At 46.2% G+C, this 18,386-nt stretch overlaps 1 long non-coding RNA gene across 2 annotated transcripts; it reads left to right on the top strand.

Moving 5' to 3' along the window:
* Nucleotides 1–11,482: 11,482 nt before the first annotated feature.
* On the top strand, nucleotides 11,483–16,122 carry LOC143841746 (uncharacterized). 2 transcript variants are annotated; one of them, XR_013232777.1, is made up of 3 exons: nucleotides 11,483–11,596; nucleotides 13,161–13,312; nucleotides 14,890–16,122. It is a non-coding gene; the product is annotated as an uncharacterized LOC143841746 (long non-coding RNA). The 2 variants fall into 2 exon arrangements; XR_013232778.1 differs by lacking the exon at nucleotides 11,483–11,596 and adding an exon at nucleotides 12,277–12,319.
* Nucleotides 16,123–18,386: the final 2,264 nt, after the last annotated feature.

Genomic DNA, 18,386 nt, shown 5'->3' with positions numbered 1-18,386 from the left:
GAACTGCCCAGAAAAGTCATTTTTTTCCCAGTTGACTTTTGTTTTTTGGTATTTCCAAATGCATGCCCTTGGTTTCTGATTCCCTTCTGCTACTGCATTGCTGTTCCAGAGGGTGTTGACCCTGGAACGAAATGTCAAGGGACTCGGTAGGCTGCTATGAGTGGGAAGAAGGAAAGTCCCACTGCACAAAATCCACAGAAAGCCACATTCTAGTATAAAGGTTGCAATTTCCAGATTAACACAACAGGACACAACACAGGCACTTTCATATTTCATAACTTTCACTTTAGGAAATAGAGGCAGAATGCTCCCATAGTGTGCAATAAAGTCCTAGACATGTTCCCTCAAAAGAAAAAAATTGATTCAATGAGTCTTACTCCCAAATAAGAACTGCAAGGTCAAATGCCTCAGGACATAGGGCATTTTCAGGGTGTGCCTTCACCTAGTAGAATCCACCCTTTCATCTACTCAGAACCTTGAAGTTCAAAGCACTTCCATCAGGCCTGATTTAAACATGATAATGATGGAATAAAAGAGTTCACCTGAGAAACTGTGAACTCCCATCACACCTTTGTTATAACTGGGCTGTTACCCATAGAAAGCAACAGTGTGTATATACTTAGCACACTATCTCCTCACCCGCCAAGGCTATGGCTCTCTGACATGCAGACAACCAGTTTAAATGAGATCTTGTGCAAACGAAAAGCCTGGCAGACTTTAAGTGAGGCAGAAACTAGATGTTTATATACCCCACTTTTCTCAACCTTGAGGAGTCTCGGAGCTGCTTATAATCACATTCCCCCCTTCTCCCCACAGCAGGTAAATGGGGCTGAGAGAGTTCTGAGAGAATGATGACTAGCCCAAGGTCACTCAGCAGGCTCCATGTGTGGAGGAGTGGGGAATCAATCCCAGTTCTCCAGATTAGAGTCCGCCAGTCTTAACCACTGTACCACACACTGGTGTCCATTTACTATACTAGAGCACAGAGAGCCAGTTTAGTGTAGTGGTTAAGAGTGGCGGCTTCTAATCTGTTGAGCTGGGTTTAATTCCCTGTTCCCCAATGTGCAGCCAGCTGGGTGACCTTGGGCTGGCCATAGCACTGACAAAACTGTTCTCACCAAGCAGTAATATCAGGGCTTTCCCAGCCCCACCTACCTCACAGGGTGTCTGTTGTGGGGAGAGGAAAGGGAAGGCAATTATAAGCCGCTGTGAGACTCCTTCAAATAAAGAATAGTGGCATATAAAACCCAACTCTTCTTCTTCTTCTTCTTCTTCTTCTTCTTCTTCTTCTTCTTCTTCTTCTTCTTCTTCTTCTTCTTCTTCTTCTTCTTCTTCATAAAGGGTGGTGTCTTCCTTCAAAAGTCTGGTTCCTTGTATGGGTAATTTAGTAAGCAATTAACCAGCTCTGTTTAGATTTCATTTCTACCTAACCCCACAGCAAGATGTTCATGTGTATTGGCCCAACTTTCACAGCCTGCCTCTTTCGGATTCTCGACTATTCATTATGTCCGGTGTGATGAATTCCCAGTGCAAAACCGGTCCCATAAACCCTCCCACACTCTTTCACTTGTCCAAGTGTAGAAATACATCTTTTGAATGATGGGATTAGTCCTCCCTGCTTCCCCACGAGGCAGCAGGCCCTCCGGAGGCAGCTGTAACTCCCTCCCCCCCATCCCAACATCACTCTCCTTTGTATCTGCTGAACTTCATGGGCGTGGGATCCTCCTGGGTCTTAAAAGTATGTTTTAATTAGTTAAAGGAGGCTACAGACAGTTTCAACATCTAAATGGTTTCATGCTATTCATAAAGTGGATTTTTGCTCTTGGCCCCGGGGGCAGAGGCCCAGCAGGTGGCTTCCCCTAGGCAGCGGCAAAACTAATGACTGTTGTACAGGAGGGGACATCTCAGGACAGAGAGCCATACTGAGATTCCAGAAGCAGATCTGGAAGTGCAGCCATGCGCTGAAATGGCCCCAGAACTCCCCTGGTCTCTAATAAACAAATGGGACATGGAAGGATCGTTCTACATACAGTTGCGGGTCTCAAGTCTGACTCAGTTCTTTGAGACAATTTCTCAGGGCCTCCATGTGTCTGGTGGAAGACTCGGCTAGCCCACGCTCTGGCTGACTTCCTTAAAGAGCTCTGTTTGTGTTAGTCTGGTTGCTGATGGGCTAAGCATGTAAGCAGGGATTTTACGTGAGATCTCCCCATGGGTTACACAGCCTTTCTTGGAAGTCTGGATGGACACTGATGTCATTAGACATCACTGGAGCCCACTTGCCCTGTTGCTCTAAAGGTCTGGCCTTTAGAGCCAGTTTGGTGTAGTGGTTAGGAATGTGGACTTCTAATCCGGCGAGCCAGGTTCAGTTCTGCACTCCCCCACATGCAGCCATCTGGGTGACCTTGGGCTCGCCACAGTACTGATAGAGCTGTTCTGACTGAGCAGTGATATCAGGGCTCTCTCAGCCTCACCTACCTCACAGGGTGTCTGTTGTGGGGAGAGGAAAGGGAAGGCGAGTGTAAGCCGCTTAGAGCCTCCTTCGGGTAAAGAAAAGCAGCATATAAGAACACTCTTCTTCTTCTTCTTCTTCTTCTCCTCCTCCTCCACAATGGAAATGGTAAATGATCAATCGATTGCTTGGCTGCCTCCCGCCTCTTACTTCCGCACCCACTTCTCTGAAGGGGCATCTACCACGTCCAGGGTTCCTCAAAGCCTGAAAAACATTTCATGGTCAAAAGGTTAAAAAAGGCAACATGTGAGAGAAGGGGTTTTGTACTTTCTCCTTCCCTCCTGGTGTTCCTCTTCCTTTTCTGTTGATAAGTTTATGTGAGAACCAGCATGGCCTAGCAGTCAGAGCAGAGGAATCTTGACCTTCTTGGGCCTGAGGACACCTTTGGAATTCTGGCACGAGGTGGGAGGTACACCCGGAGAATGGCCACCAGAAGCTGCAGCACCAACCACAGGTTGTAAGGGAATGAGATGGTGCATAACAGAAGCTCTGCAGAGCAAAAGCTCCCTTTGGCCCTGCTCAAGTCCTGGAAACACTTGGTGGGCCCCTGGAAAGGTGGTGGACTCTGATGTTTGTGGGCACCATGTTGGGGTTCCATGGGATAGAGTTTCAGACTGGTATCTGGGAAACCTGCATTCAAATCCCTGTTTTGCTCTTTGAATTCACTGCATGACAGCCTCTTTCTCTAAGCCTAGCCTTCCTCATAGGGTTGCTATTAGGATATTCCACTCTGTCCTTTTGGGACTAACTCCTCCTGTGCTTGGTCTTTTTTTTTTAACCATGCCTACCCTGAAAGCAGCTCCTCTTTTCCCATTTTACAGCAAAATAGCTGCTATGATGCCGTAACGCACACTGCCGAAAGATGCACAAAAAGACAGAAACACCCGTACATTATGCAAAAACCCTGAAATGTCCTGCTGTCTCAGCTGCATGCCCTTACCGGTGGCTTGACAGAGAAGCCCCTGGCACAAAGACTGGTATTTTAAATCTGGGATCCTGTCCCCAGGGCTACGTGAGCCGACCTTTTTCAAGCTGCTTGCTTTTCGCCTGGCACGTGGGAACAAGCAGTGGCCTCCCCTGAAGAGGTGGGAGAGAACCCCCCCCATACAAAATGTGCAATAAAGGAAGGACCAGGGGAGATTAACGTATAACCTCAGATAATGCAGACTGCAGAAAGGAGGGGAAATGAAAAAGAACTATTGAAAGTTTCTTCTAGGTCATCTTTTTGCCTTGACTCAACGACTTGATCCCTAAGGGTAACAATGAGGCTAGCAAGGGGAATTACCTGATTGGCAGCTGCTATTTCAGCCTGCAACTGGGGAGTGAAATTTTCTTCCTTTCCATATAACTGCTGAGTGCCTATTATGGTGTGGTTTCATTGCCAAACAATGGCAGGAGGGAACCTGACGGCCGGCGTGAATGCCTCCTGCAGTTAACAACCAGGGAATCCCATACTTATCTTGGAGTATATATATTTTTACATGCATTTGGCTCTTGCGCAGGCATGCCTGTACAATGGCATTGTGAGGGAAAATGAAAAACATGTGCTTGTTTCAATGAATAGAACGCCAAGCACCATATTGTTATCAAATGTTGTTTGAATTAGTCATTGTATACATCTGGCATTGCCCTATTCTGAAGGAAACAATTGAATGTTCATTTGAAGCTGCCAACAGGGCACTTTGGGAGGAAGGTTATGCCAAAGGCATCTGATGGGAGAAAGGGTACTTTCACACATTATCAAATTTGCCCAAGTTGTGGGACTTCTCTTAAGAAAAACTGAGCTCCGTTAGACCTCAAGAAGACAGTTGAGCTGATTCCAGGAAGTAATTCCATATATATTCTAAACACACCGTCCACCATTTGGGAGTGATCTTTGATGCCTCCCTTTCTATGGAGGCTCAGATCACAAAGGTAGCTCAGATAGTGTTTTTCCATCTGCGCCAAGCACGGCTACTAGTGCCCTACCTGTCCTGGACCATTTGACTACAGTGATCCATGCAACGGTCACTTCCAGACTAGACTACTGTAACTCACTCTACGCAGGCTTACCCTTGCAGCTGGTACAGAACACGGCTGCGAGGGTCCTCACTAGGACACTTTGGAGGACCCATATTCAGCCCGTGCTGAAACAACTGCAGTGGTTACCTGTTTGTTTCTGGATCGTGTTTAAGGTTTTGGTTCTGACCTTCAAGGCTTTATGCGGCTTGGGTTCTGCCTATCTGTGGGACCGCCTGTCTGCTTATGCCCCCTGTAGAGCACTGCAAGTATGAACCTACAGGTTATCCAAGGCCCCTGGGAAATCCACCTGGCCTCAACCAGGGCCAGGGCCTTCTTGGCCTTGGCCCCAACCTGAGCTCCCAAGAGAGCTAAGGGCCCTAGTGGAGCTATCAAGGTTTCTACAAGACAGAGCTCTTCCACCAGGCATTTGGTTAAGGATGAGGAAAGGGTGCCTGGAATTACAACTTTGGGGTCCTGCCCTATTACAGATTACAGACTATGTTATGGGAGACATCACCACATGAGAACTGTGGTAGGTAATGGTGGCTGGAGCAGCGGAGCTATGTTCTTTCTTTCCGTATTGTTTCTGCCATCTTGATCCTGTTCATATTAGATTGTTTTAATTGTGGTTGGGGATGTTTTAATTGTTGATACTTTGGATTGTGTTTTTACTGTTCTACCGTGAGTCGCCTCAGGCCAGCAGCTGCCAGGAGAGGCGGGATACAAATATAAAAACAAATAAAGTTGGTGCAGATGGCACCTTATTTCCAGTGGTATTCTGCTCCAGGATACCCAGACCTCATCAGAAGGTAAACAGGGTTGGTTTGGGTTGGTTCGTAATGGCAGACCACCAAGGAAGTCTGGAGCTGCTACAGAGAATCAGGCTACTAGCCAACTACTTCAGATCATTGCTTGCCTTGAACCTCTGTGGGGTCACCATGAAGGGATGCCAGCCTTCAAGTAAGACTTGGGGATCCCCTGAAAATATAGCTCATCTCCCGGCAACAGAGATCGGTTCCCCTGGAGAAAGTGGCCTCTTAGAAGGTGGACTGTCTGGCATTCTACCCCATCGAAGCCTCTCCTCTCCTCCCCTCCCCAAACTCTACACTTTACAGGCTCCACCTCCAAAGCATCCAAGTTTTCCCAACCTGGAGTGGGCAGCCCTGTCAATACAAGTCAACAGCAACTTGGCAGCACTATCCACCATCACTATGTCCCAATGAAACCTGTGGGACCCTGGCCAGAAGAAGAAACAGACTGACCCTGCAAGGGCTGGTGATCATATAAGACACCAAAGAAGATGTCAGACAGGAAATTCTGGCCTTGGTAACATTTGAGAAGAAGGCCATGGATGAGTCCTCCATGTTTTAATCATTTCATAGAAATAACTGGTTGGACATAAAACATTGACAAACACAAGCAAAGACATGGTGGAGTAGAGCAAAGTTATAGCTAGCTCCGACTCTTCTTTCCAGCTGTGTCCGATCCGATGCCAAAGAGGAGCCCACAAACAAACCTTACAGACTGCAGCCCTACAGGGGCTGTTGCCCAGCACCTAACGGTAGAGCAGCAACCTTTAGAATCATAGAATCATAGAATCATAGAGTTGGAAGGGGCCATACAGGCCATCTAGTCCAACCCCCTGCTCAACGCAGGATTAGCCCTAAGGATTAGCCCTAAGCTCCCACAGGCAGTTTGCCAAGAGGTCAGTGCTGGAAGTGAAGATAGTTTCAGGTGGGTAGCAAGATGGGGGGAAACTCATTGTGTCATGGGCAATAGCCAAGTGTAACTCCCACTTCCTGTTCTGATCAGTTGGGGCTGTGCTGAGTGAAAGAAGGCCGAGACAGACAGCTCTATAAATTAGCCATTATGTCAAGTTTGTTCAAAGACTGAGAGTGTTCTAATATAAAAAGCAGAAATGACGTACACAGAAACAGCCATGTCAGTCTGCAGTACAAAAGCAGAATTGAGTCCAACTGAACCTTAAAGTCCAACAAGAATTCCAGGGGACAAGGTTTCAAGAGTCAGCGCTTGTTTTTTCAGCTACGAGATCCCTGATGAAGGGAGCTTTGACTCATGAAAGCTGAAGCCCGGGAAAGTTGTTTGCCTTTAAGGTGCTCCTGGATTTGAACCTCGCTGCTCTCTAAAAACCCATGGACCCAGTCACCCTCCGAAGTCCCCCATCTGTGTTTGTCAAGGGAGAGGCTGACTTGAAGCAATCACCTAATAAATCATTTAGAAGGGATGAAGACTGCTCCCTACTGTTTATGACCCTTTAATGCTCATTTGATTGGATCTTGCTTTAAATTGGCTTCCTTTTGTAACACCTCCTTCCTCTCTTGCTTTTCTGCTGTTTGTAGCTGTAAGCATACTTGCATCTGCCTAATGGATGTACCCTTCAAGCTTCCCAGAAGCTTATCCCAAAATGATTATTTTCCCTTTCAGATGTTGCTGAACTCCTGCTTAATTTTGTTGCAACAGGATAACACGGTTGCCACTCTGGATTTATCAGTAGATGCTGGGTCTGCTTTGGATTAAGTACCAGTCATTTCACCCTTATTTGGAACCAGCTGACTAAATTATGAAGCCAAAGTAACACGTCTACAAGGAAGTTCATGTTGCACCCAAAAATAAGGTGATAAGATTTCAACATCGGTAAAGCGGGACACCAGTGACCGGGGGGGGGGGTCTTGATTAAAAATGTGGTCTATATGGAGCAACAAAAAGTTTCATAGAACGCAAAAACAGTATTGTAATATATATATATATATATATATATATATATATATATATATATATATATATATATTAATTTCAACATAAGTACAATTTGCCAGGTACCCCCAAATGTCCCTCCAAAAGTGGGACAATCTGGTCACCTTACCCAAAAAGGTGTTGGGGGCAGGGGGGAAGACAGCAGAAATGCGACTAAATGACTCTCCCCCAGAAACATTAGCCAGCTGCCTGGAAGCAGGCTGGACTTCTGCAACTCACTCTTTACAGGCCTGCCCTTGACTTTGATCCAGAAACTGCAACTAGTCCAGAACACCGCCACCAGCAACACCTTGAAGGTCCCACATTCAGCCCATCCTCCAGGGAGATGGAGCTCTGGAAAGTGGAGATGACCTGTAATTCTGGGGGATCCCCAGGTCCCACCTGGATGCTGGCATCCCTAATTGCAACTCATCAAAATCTTGAGTAATAATGTAATAAATAACTGAAACCACACTCTCTCTGTATCTTCTGGACCCAGAAACTTGGATCATTGCTGGGGGAGAATAGATTCCTTCAGCATATTTCCTTGAAACTATCATCTTCACATCTCATTCCAACCAGGGCTGATTCTGTACTTACTTTGTTTATTCTGTTGTGGATCCTGCTGAATTCAGAATGATTTGAACTTGGGTCTTCCTCTACCCCCCCCCCCAATTGAAACAAAAAGTGTTCTGCACTCAATTGTGGGAGCTCAGAACGGGGGGGGGGGGAGGGAGAGCCAAGCGCAGCAGAAGCTTCTTTCTTTTCTTGAATGAGGGAGGGAGAGGATTGGAGACAGCTGAGGGGGGGGGGGACCAAGAGGCAAATCTCTGCTGAGAGAAGTTAGGGCTTCTGGAACGCAGTCACTTTAAGACAAGACTTGCAATTGGGAACCAGGAAGACTTTGAACTGACACCTTGGCCAATCAGGGAAGACTTCTTTGTTACAGCGTTGGAGGCAGAATTAAATCGTTTTTGGAAATATTGAGGCTTATATCCAGTCCAGGATATCATGGGGGAAAGGTAGGGTCACCACAAATCAATCATGCTTGTTGCAGAGAGAAAATTTAAAATGCCCAAAATAAAAATGCAAATCAAATTCAGTGTAGATAGGAAGGATTCATGCTTTAGGATGCTTTGGGCTGATCCTGCGTTGCGCAGGGGGTTGTACTAGATGACCTGTATGGCCCCTTCCAACTCTATGATTCTAAACAGGGACTGGGTAAGAAGCCCCATGCAGAGATCCTCCCAGAGAGGGAAAAAAACACTTCTTGGAACCATAAGTACTGGCTTTCTTAATAAATCTTTGATTAATCTGCTGTTAGGGGGTAAGTTCCTGGCTATATAACCTAAGTAGGCATCAGTGACATGCAGGTTCACCCACATTTTTTCATGCTGAGGAAACAATGATGGGAACCACGGAGGTTGTGCTGAGAAGATGCTTTGACGCTGGGTCATTTGCATTTCTGACAAGGCACCGCCCTGTTCAGCTTCAAGTCTGTGCCACTGTGCTAAAGCCCTTGCTTCTGCAACATGCCCGAGTGATGAAACACTGACCCTTTGACAATAGCTGGAGCCGGAGACACCCACGGCTGGCTGAGGAGAAGGCGACTTTCCCAGCTTGTAAAGCACTGGCTCCTACCATGAGCCAAAATACCAAAGTCAGGCAGGACCGAGTGCTTGCCGTGCTGGGAGCAAATGCAAAAATAATACAGCTGAGCAGGTCATGCTCTTCTAAGGATGTGCACGTGCTGCATTTTCATAACGACACACTGACGGTCCCTGAAGTTGGTCCGAGAATATCGGGACCACAGGCCTTTCTGAGACGGCATTGGGCAGGGCGTTCTTGTAAGAATGGGAAAATTGCAAAACACAGGCGTGGCACTTTTAAAAATCATTGCTTTTATGGTTCTGTTTAATTTATTATTTATTATTATGTTTAATTACTATTAGCAGTATTCATTAATAATAATAAGCTCGTCATTAATTATTGCTGGGAGGTTCCACCGCACCAGCCCACGTGAAACAAACAGGGATTGCACAACAGCATTAGCTTGGGGAGGGGGAGATGAAGAATTCCTCTGTGATTCTGTGAAGGCAAAGGGGTGGCAGGTTACAGTACGTGAGCGATTGGGATGTGAGTGTCCTGCATAGTGCAGGGGGTTGGACTAGATGACCGATGAGGTCCCTTCCAACTCTATGATTCTAGGATTCTATGATTCTAAGAATTTCTTCCTCCTTTTCATCTGGCTACAATTAAAGAAGGGGCCATCTGTAGTCAGATTAGTGCAATCTGGACCAGCTCTGCAGTGCAGTTGATGTTGTCACCCTTCTACAGTGGGACAGTCTTCCAACGGGGTATTGGTTTGACTACCTGGCCATCATTGCAGACCCATCGGAGGGCAGGAACGAAGTGGTCTTTGTGCAGGATTCCTTGACCTGAACATACTCCGAGGTTCTGAGAAGGCGGGGGGGGAACATCTCCAGGACTTCAGGGGTAGTCAAACTGCGGCCCTCCAGATGTCCATGGACTACAATTCCCATGAGCCCCTGCCAGCATTCGCTGGCAGGGGCTCCTGGGAATTGCAGTCCATGGACATCTGGAGGGCAGCAGTTTGACTACCCCTGACTTAGAAGACCTTGTAGCTTATGATTATTATGAAGAAACTGAAGCTCATGTGGAGTGTGCTTCATGACTCCTAGCCTGTATCTTCCGCAGTGAGGACTAAGCATCACCGGGGCAAAGCGTGGGGCACCCAAACCAGTGAAGGTTTACACCCTTCAAGACAAAGCGGATGCAGATAGGCATCAAGATGCACATTGACATCGCCATCGCAAGGCGCATCCTTCCCTTCCTGAAACGGCTGATTGCATGAAAGATATGACAGACTGAGCCACATCCAGGGCTGCTTGTTGTGGCTTGTTGTGTAGATGTGCTGCTGGCAGACAGGTGGATGGGGACAGACTCAGGTTCTCAGTAGATGATCCAAGAAGAAGAAGAAATTGTTAGAGCGTAGTAATAGTTACAGCGATAGAATGTATAATTGCAGGGGTGGCCAAACTGTGGCTCTTGAGATGTCCATGGACTACAATTACCATGAGCCCCTGCTAATTGGCCAAGCTGGCAGAGGATTATGGAAATTGTAGTCCGTGGACATCTGGAGAGCCACAGTTTGGCCACCCCTGAATTTTAGAGGAATTCCTTTATATTTGATGGTGTTAAGAAGATGGTAATTTAGTGGATTTGACTTAAAACCAAAAGGTATTATAGAAGCTGTTCATGTTAAACTGTTCCTCATTCCAGTAGTCTTGTATGTGGAGCCTGGCACATTGCTATAGTATTTCTGCATAGGATTCCCAATGAACGTTCATCCAAACGCTGGCAAGGTCCATTCTACCATAGCTTCATAATCTGAACTACATCAGCCTCTTTTGGATTATTCTTTTGGGCCCTCTTAGCATCTAGAAGAAGAAGAAGAAGAAGAAGAAGAAGAAGAAGAAGAAGAAGAAGAAGAAGAAGAAGAAGAAGAAGAAGAAGAAGAAGAGTTGGTTCTCATATGCTGCTTTTCTCTACCCGAAGGAGTCTCAAAGCAGCTTACAGTTGCCTTCCCTTTCCTCTCCCCACAACAGACGCCCTGTGAGGTAGGTGAGGCTGAGAGAGCTCTGATATTATTGCAGAAGAAGAAGAGTTGGTTCTTATATGGCACTTTTCTCTACCTGAAAGAGTCTCAAAGCAGCTTACAGTTGCCTTCCCTTTCCTCTCCCCACAACAGACACCCTGTGAGGTGGGTGAGCCCTGATATTACAGCTCGGTCAGAACAGCTTTATCAGTGCCATGGCGAGCCCAAGGTCACCCAGCTGGATGCATGTGGGGGAGTGCAGAATTGAACCTGGCATGCCAGATGAGAAGTCCACACACCTAACCACTACACCAAACTGGCTCTCATGGAGTCCTCTGAATTTTCAGAGGCTCATGAAGCCACCTGCTTCTTAGGCGCTTGCACAGCTCCTGGCAACTCAAAGTGGCTTCTACAGAACAGAATCCCAACAGAATGGGACTGGGAATGGCTGTGAGGCTACATGCAGTTCTGCCAGCTAGGAAACTGAGCTGACCCAGCTTTGCAGCAAAGCCTGTTTCTTTAGAGGAGGCAATGTGACCGTTTGCAGGTAGAAAGAAGTCTAGTGTTTGTACAAGAGCCAGAACATTTGTTGATTCTTAGGAACAGAGACCTCTCAAGATATAGTGATTGCCCTCTCAAAAGTTGTTTCTAAAAGAATGCTGCTGCCTTGGAATTGCCTCAAAGTCCGCTCTCTAAAATACAATGCACAAAAGGTAATTATTATTATCATTTTCCTCTGGGAGGTGAGCTGACTATTGGCTGTGGTCCATTGGCATGTTGCTGGGAACACAACCAGGGATTTTCCATTTAGGGGTTATGTAATGGCTCCTGTTCGCTCTCCTGGCCTGTAAGGCTTGGATTATGTGCTTGCATTTTTTTAAATCCAGGTCACAGGGTGTGAATTCCAGAGGTAGAGATCTGAACGCTAATGATGCTTGCTGCAAATGAAACAGGAGTTTGGAATTGGGGGGCAACTTGGAGAGTAACAAAATGAGTCTATTTTGCTGCTATAGGCTAAGACCTCTGGAATTGCCATAAATTGCCTAAGAGAGAGAGACCCAAAGATATACTCAAAGATATGCTGCATGCCAAACTGTATATTTGGTTTGGGAATGGAGAGATTTTAAATGCATTCTTAGCTGGCATATGCTACTCTATGTCATCTGTTCCACATAATATATCTCTGGTAAGGCCTTGGAGGAAGAGCGAGTCTCATGGCTTAAGTGCCACTCAGCGCTTAACACCCACTCAGGGCAGCTGTCCTGCCCCTGAGTGCCTCCTTCTCCAACCAGCTTACCTGTCTGTCCAGCAGCCAGCCAATCGCCTTCCATCCCCCACCCCTGACCACCCCCACCCCTGACCACCCCCTCCTCCTTCCACTTCCCTCCGAGGCTCAGAGTCTGCAGGTCCCTGCTGCATGAGAGCTGTGCCGGCTGGTGAGTTCCCTTCCCAGGGGCCTCCAGCCTGCAGCTTTTCCAGGTCCTGTGGGGAGGGAGAGACCATCCACAGAGTTCTTCCACCCCACCCCAGTCTAGCACCCATTGTATTCCTGAATGCAATGGGCTTGGCCCCTAGTTTAGCAATAAAAATATCTCAGTAGAAGAGACATTTTATAAGAAAACAATCTTATTTTCATGTCTTGTTTAGCATTTTTATTATATTTTGACACAATATATCTCACATGGTAATATGCTTTGAAATCTGGCTAGATGTTTGCTAGATCTAGAAAAAGAAGAAGAAGAGTTGGTTCTTATATGCCGCTTTTCTCTACCCGAAGGAGGCTCAAAGTGGCTTACATTCACCTTCCCCTTCCTCTCCCCACAACAGACACCCTGTGAGATAGGTGAGACTGAGAGAGCCCTGGTATTACTGCTCAGTCAGAACAGCTTTATCAGCACCCTGGCGAGCCCAAGGTCACCCAGCTGGTTGCATGTGGGGGAGTGCAGAATCGAACCCAGCATGCCAGATTAGAAGTCCACACTCCTGTCCACTATACTAAACTGGCTATCCCTCCCAAATTTCTGCTGACACAAAGCAGAGAAATGGTGGAGAATATGAGCACCATCCTCAGAATATTTACCCTGAAGTAAATCCCATGGAGTTCAGTGGGATTCATTCCTGTGTAAGCGTTTAGGACTGTACTCTCTGTGTTGCAAAACAAGTGCAGTTCTTAAAAGTCTTCTGCTTCATGATCTGAAAACACAACCTTTGCAAAACAGAGTCACCCAATTTTGATTTAACTTGAACTACCTTTTATCCATCCCTTCCTCCAAACAGCTTGGGCTAGCATATGATTTCCCACACACACCCCTTCATCTTATTTTCACAACGATCCTGAGATGTAGGTTTGGCTGTCTGTGCAATTTGTAAACACAGGTGAAGACAGAAGAAACACAGCCTGTCATGCTGCCTACGTCGTCACTGCAAAGGTATGAACATTATGTCACTTACAGTACAGTTCCCCATACTGTGTTGAGAGCTAACGTGGAGAAGAATCCTGAAAAGTCTCTTGATTAAATCTTGATGATGTGGCATGAAGGGATGTCTCATACTGGGGATGCTAAAATGCCAGCTGCTTCTATCTGCCAGTTGTAAGCAGGAACCAAATTTTTGTCAAGCATTTCAGGTAATTAAGATGTGGAGGGAGGGGACAACAGAAACGATCACCCACAAGAAAAGAAGAAGAGTTGGTTTTTATAGCCCACTTTTCGCTACCCGAAGGAGTCTCAAAGTGGCTCACAATCACCTTCCCTTCCTCTCCCCACAACAGTCACCCTGTGAGGTAGGTGAGGCTGAGGGAGCTCTGAGAACTGTGACCAGCCCAAGGTCACCCAGCTGGCTACATATGGCAGAGTGGGGAAGGGTGGATATGCACATGCACATGCGCGAGCTACCCCTTTTTAAAGGCCCCTGTGGTTGTTTATGATCATTGGTTGGCTCTGTGGCAATGATAGGCCAGTTGTGGGGGGGATACATCTCCCATCAAGCCGTGGGAGAATTCACATATGGAATGCTGCATTCCTGGTGTGTGCTGCTGGTCCCAATGCTGATAGCCCTGTACAGCTTCCTGAATCTCCAGAAAGTCACTTGCTGACTGTCCTGACCTGGATGGCCCAGGCTACCCTGATCCTGGAAATCAAGCAGAGTCCGCCCTGGTTAGTACTTGATGGGAGAACTCCAAGGAAGTCCAGGGTTGCTCTGCAGAGGCAGGCAATGGCTAGCCACTTCTAATTGTCTCCTGCCTCAAAAACCCTTCAGGGTCACCATAAATCGACCAAGATTTGACAGCCCTTCACACGCGCCCACAACTTGTGGAGAAGCATCAGCAAACAAACAGCAGAACTGCTTGAAGAAATAAAACACCGGCCTGCTTGCCACCAATGACCATAGGGCACTGCCACGCTGTCAGCAGGGAGAGAGCTCTCTGGGAGCTCCCCCCTGCACTTACTTGAACCCAAAAGAGTGCCCCGCGTGTTGACATCACCTGGAACTAACATCAGCATGTCGGGGATAATGCTCTGGCTTCTGTAGAAACTCTATGGTTAAAAAATTGGCCTCAAGTCATAGAGTTTTGCTGAAAATCCAGAGTGTCACTCCCTGACAACCCCAACATGCTAATGTCACTTCCGGGTGACATAAGCATATCAAGATGTTCTTCCTGGTCCCAGGGAGTGCGGAGGGAGCGGTCCAGGGGGTGAGGGTCACCACATAAGCAGCTGCTTCAGGTGAAATGGGAAAAATGCCAATATAAATATATTACTGTTGTTGTTGTTGTTGTTGTTGTTGTTGTTGTTGTCATTAAAGCTTGGGTTTTCCCTGGCCCCAGCAAGAGTCTGACATCTCCAAGTGAGCAAAATGTGAACCAAACTAGCAGCAGGTGTCAGAGCATTCCTAGATGGATCCTGCCTTTAGAAACTTACTCTTACTATTGTTTAAGCTTGGGCTTGTGTGTTTTCTCCACTGACTGTGTGCTCTCTGTTTCTGTCTCTTTTCTCACTCCCTTAAGGCAACAGGCTTCAGAATACCAGTGAATGAATGCATATGTGGAGGGCAGTGTTCTCCAGCTCGTTCATGTCCAAACCAGATGTTGGCATTAGCTAATCCGTGAGCATGTCCAAGCGCATGAAACCAAGGAGTTCCTTTGGAAATGTGAATTTCTCTCATGCCCGCATTCTTAGTCAGCAGCAAATATTTGCGGCAGCTATGAGCAGCTGGCGTGGTGATAACGAGGCAAAAATGATTCACGGTCCAATGAAATGACAGCCACTGAATTAGTTCCCCCTCCCTCTGTTTGAAAATAAACACACTGACCCACCTGAGCACATCCGTGATTTTTTTAAATTTTATTTATACTTACATTTCTCAGCCTTCACTCCCGGACTCTGCCAGCTCATGGCGTTTTACAATAAAATCCATAAAACTACATAAAACACAATCCTGGGAGCAAAAATCTAATCTATTTCCTCCCCCCACCCATCCACAGCTGATGACGAAGGTGGGTCAAACCATAATAATCCCCCACCACCCTCAGGAGAGGTACCCATGTACAGATGACTGAGGCGTATACCTCTCCAAGTGTCTATACAGGGGCCTATGCAGGGAGGGACCAGTTCTTCCTGGCCTGGCCTCAACCAAAGACCTGGTGGAAGACCTCCATCTTGCAGGCCCTGCTGAACTTTGACAACTCCATCTGGGCCCTCAGCTCTTCCAGGAGCTCATTGCACCAGGTCAGGGCCAGGACTGAGAAAGCCATGGACAACCAGCAGATTCATACCTGCAGTGCGAAGAGGGGCATAAGGAGATGAGTGGTCCCTCAAATAAGTGGGACCCAGGCCACAGATAGCCTTAAAGGTAAGAATGAGGACCTTGAAACTGATCCGGAAGCTAATTGGTAGCCAAAGTATGAAGACCAAAATACTTTTGCAGTGCAGGGCTGATCATCTTTAAAACAGAAGCAGTTTGTTCACTCAGGTGCCATGAATGTTGAATCAGGTATGCTGAACTTGTAGAGCACTCTGCACATCAAAGCGGGAATAATTGCATGTGACAGGTCAGCTCTTTCCCACCGATCGAGCAGGCAAACTGTTGCAAGGTATCGCGTTGTGCCATCACTGTAGGCTAAGACAGTTCCAAAGAAAAGTTTTTGCTACATCAAACGACATCACTGACGTACAAATCTCTCTGCTGGAGATGAAAGGATATTTCATGTGCAATCACCAAAAGAAACATGCCTGTTGCTTCATAGGAATTACCTTTGTTCTTATCCAAGCGCTGAATGGGCTATGAGCCCTGCTTGCAGTGGGAAGGAGAGGAAAGCTTGCCTCCTAGTCATTTGGGAGGAGTTGTGACTCTGTTTTCATTAGGCCCACCAACACTAGAGTTGGTGACCATGGAGGAAATGGTGATTTTGGAGGGTAGACCTCTGCAGAAGTGGCCAAACCATGGCTGTTGAAAGAATGCTATAGGGATTTCCGTGGATAGGTGGTGTGCTAAATCAAGGGATATGGCAGGACTTGTAAATTAACAAATAAAATTAGATTAATTCAGGGGAGAAAAAGAAAGATGGTTTTCAGATCAGTTGGGCTAGTTTTATAATTCATTTAATGGAATTTCCAGGCTATAGCTCATTAAAAAATGTCCCTTAATGGAAGGATACCCTAACCTGAAAATCTGAATAAGGCAATAGTTACATTAGAGGATATTATTTCTGAAAAATAGAACCAATGAAAATGATGTAAAGCAGTGGTCCCCAACCCCTGGTCTGGGGACCAGGACCGGTTATGTGGATCAGTTGGTACCGGGCCACGGCTCCTTCTCATCCTCCTCCCCAGCTGCTGCCTCGGGGGCTGCCCTGCCACTCTGCCACTGACTCACCTTAGGTGCTCTCCGACGGCCACCATGGCTGGAGATCCCCCTCGGCGTGGGACTGTGCAGCTGTTGCTGGCAGCGCCCCCCAGTGGGTGTTGGGAAGTGGGTGTGGGGAAGCGGCGGCATCCCTCGGCAAAAGACTACCCCCCCTGGCCTCAGTAAAATTGTCAAGCTTTGACTGGTCCCCATTGATAAAAAGATTGGGGACCCCTGATGTAAAGTCTCAGTCAACTTGGATGGATGCCTCCCCCCGCTTTTTTCCTTTTTACCTGTTCAAATTTTTACATGTGCTAGATTGGATGGATGGATGGAGTATATGTATGTATATTTATGTATGTATATGTGTACACACACACACACACACATATATATATACTGTTTATGTACTGTTTATGTACTGTATATATTACGTATACTGTATATACTGTGTGTTTTTTTCCTGGTTATCACCACAACATGATAGTATCATCTCCTATACTGGATATGAGCTTATCATAGGGTTTTAATTTGTTATGTTTTACTGTTGACATTTGTTTTGTGTGTGTAAATACAAATATTAAAAAATACATTCAATGTTGCTGACCACTGGTGTAAACCATGCTGGGATGGATGGACTCGCAGTTTGATTCAATAGATAGGACAGAGTTGTCTCTTCAAATTCTTCTTCGGTGCTACTGATAAAGTACAAGTGAAACATTTACTGGGTGAAAGATAGTTTAAGATTTGGACAATAGAAACTGGATAGATTCCATCAATGCACACTTCTTTCTTAGTTTGTTTTTAATACCCTAGATTATTGTTTATTGTTATCATTGGCTGAGCATTTCAAAATATTGCTGAGTGAGTCTGGGTGGAGGTGAAATTAAGAGTCAGCAACATTTTCTTAAATGTCCTCATGAGTTAGGTATGTTCCTTCCTTTTACCCTAAAGGCTGGAAAGATCACGCCCATCCCTTGCATTCTTTCGGAGCAAGTTGTGTCAAGGAAAGAGGGGAAGAGGAAATGGTCCCACATGCCCGTGGAGAGGAAGGTCTCAATTAAACCTGCAATGAGACAATTTCTGCCAAAACCAGCCCTTCCTTTGCTAATTTCAAGTCTGTTCATATCATTATAACTGTTTTTCCCTGGACAGAAGTTCAGTCTGAAACAGGCTGTTAAAAACCATTAAAAGGAAAACAAGACTTTTAATTTTACATTTTCCTCCAGTAGAATTGATTTCTTTCATTAGGACTGTTGCCATTTCTGTTCTCTCCCCTCCCCACACCCTTTAGACTTTCCCACTGTTTTAATTAATCCTGCACAACAAAATCAGACACACCAACATGGCTACCCACTTGAATCTATCCTTAATTAATCCTGATTTATAATAAATTGCCTTGCGTGCTTTTAGACAGAGAGACAATGCAAGAAGCTTTGTAAGTAGACCGATAAGTCAACAGTACCCTGCCTGTTGTACATGGAAAGAAGAAAAGTGGAACTGATGCTCTGGCCTAGTTCACCATATTTTTAAAACATGATACCAGACACTTCTTGGGCAGTTTTTTGGACTATCTTTTAAAGATGGGCTCTTTAATTAGATGGAATCTTTAAGCCTAAGGATGACCCACAAATGACCCCCATGCAGATGCAATATTAG

Source organism: Paroedura picta, chromosome 7 (genome assembly GCF_049243985.1).
Source record: "Paroedura picta isolate Pp20150507F chromosome 7, Ppicta_v3.0, whole genome shotgun sequence".
NCBI lineage: Eukaryota > Metazoa > Chordata > Lepidosauria > Squamata > Gekkonidae > Paroedura > Paroedura picta.
The sequence above is the reverse complement of the archived record's forward strand: the minus strand, read 5'-3'. Positions and strand labels throughout refer to the sequence as shown.